Genomic DNA, 1,475 nt, shown 5'->3' with positions numbered 1-1,475 from the left:
TGTCACTCTACTTTCAACTTCTTTTGCACATTTTCCTCTCTTTTCTATCATTGTACCCAGGTATTTGAACTCTCTCACCAAATCCAGTCTCTCTCCATTCACTGTTACATTGCACTGGGAGCCACCTTCTTTCTCAATAACCATTACTTTAATATATTCTACATTTACTCTCAAGGCACGACGCTTACAGACCTCCGGAAAACTCTGCACTAGCCTACCAAGTTCTTGTCCGGTACTTGCAAGCGGTACTGCATCATCAGCATACAACAAATTTGAGATATTCCATCCATCACCATTCATTACCAGTGCCATCCCTCTCTCCATTACTCGTGTTTTTACTTCTCTCATCACCCCATCCAAATATATATTGAACAACCATGGGGACATCACACAACCTTGTTGCACGCCCACACTGATCGTGAACCATTCATTTAGATGCCCATTAACCCTTACACATGCTTCACTACCATCATAAAAACTCTTGACGGCACCTAGCAGCTTATCCTCTACACCGAAAATGCGTAAAACTCTCCACAATCCTTCTCTGCCCACTTTGTCATATGCTTTTTCCAGATCCATGAATGCCATAAACACCTTATGGTCCTTCTCACAAGCTTTCTTTACTATCTGTCTCACTGCAAATATTTGTTCCACACATCCTCTGCCACTCCTAAAGCCACCCTGTTCATCACTGACTAGGACTTCTGATATGTCTCTTACTTTCTCTATAATAATTCTTCCATATACCTTCCCTACCACACTCGCTTATGCCACGATAGTTCTTGCACTCACTTCGCTAACCTTTATTTTTGTACAGGGGTACAATCACAGCATTTTTCCACTCTGCAGGCACAGTTTCACTCATCCATACCTTCTTACATGTCTCCAACAAGCACTTCATTCCATTCTCTCCACTACACTTAAGCATCTCTGCATACACCTCATCAACCCCAGCTGCTTTCCCATTTTTCAGCCGCTTCACAGTACTCTTCACCTGTGCGAGTGTCACATCTGGTACTGCATTCCTTCTCTGCACACCCCCAAAACCAATCATGTTTACAGCTGCTCTGCTCTTTCTATTCCCATTCATCAGGGTTTAAAAATATTGTTTCCATCTGGTCCTTACTTCATCTCCATGGGTTAGTAATCTACCACCTACATCCTTCACACCATCACATTTTTTTTCCACTTTCACTTCTACATTTCCGCACCTCATTCCTGAATAACTTTCTATTTTCAGAGTAGTCCCCATTCATTTTTCTTCCTAGATCCTCATTTACCTCCTTCTTTTTTCTCCTCACTAGTCTCTTTAAGTGCTTCTTGCTCTCAACATATTCAGTTCTTATTTCGACTGAACCCCTGTTCTGTAACCACTTTAGCCATTTCTTCCTGTTTTCCTCCACCGCACTCTTTACCTCCTCATCCCACCATGCCGTACCTTTCTTCTTTGTTGTTTCTCTTGTCACGCCACACAC

The sequence above is a fragment of the Coenobita brevimanus genome, chromosome 77 (assembly GCF_032717465.1).
Source record: "Coenobita brevimanus isolate Jiangsu-jjx chromosome 77, ASM3271746v2, whole genome shotgun sequence".
In the NCBI taxonomy this organism is placed as follows: domain Eukaryota; kingdom Metazoa; phylum Arthropoda; class Malacostraca; order Decapoda; family Coenobitidae; genus Coenobita; species Coenobita brevimanus.
This window is presented reverse-complemented; position numbering follows the sequence as displayed.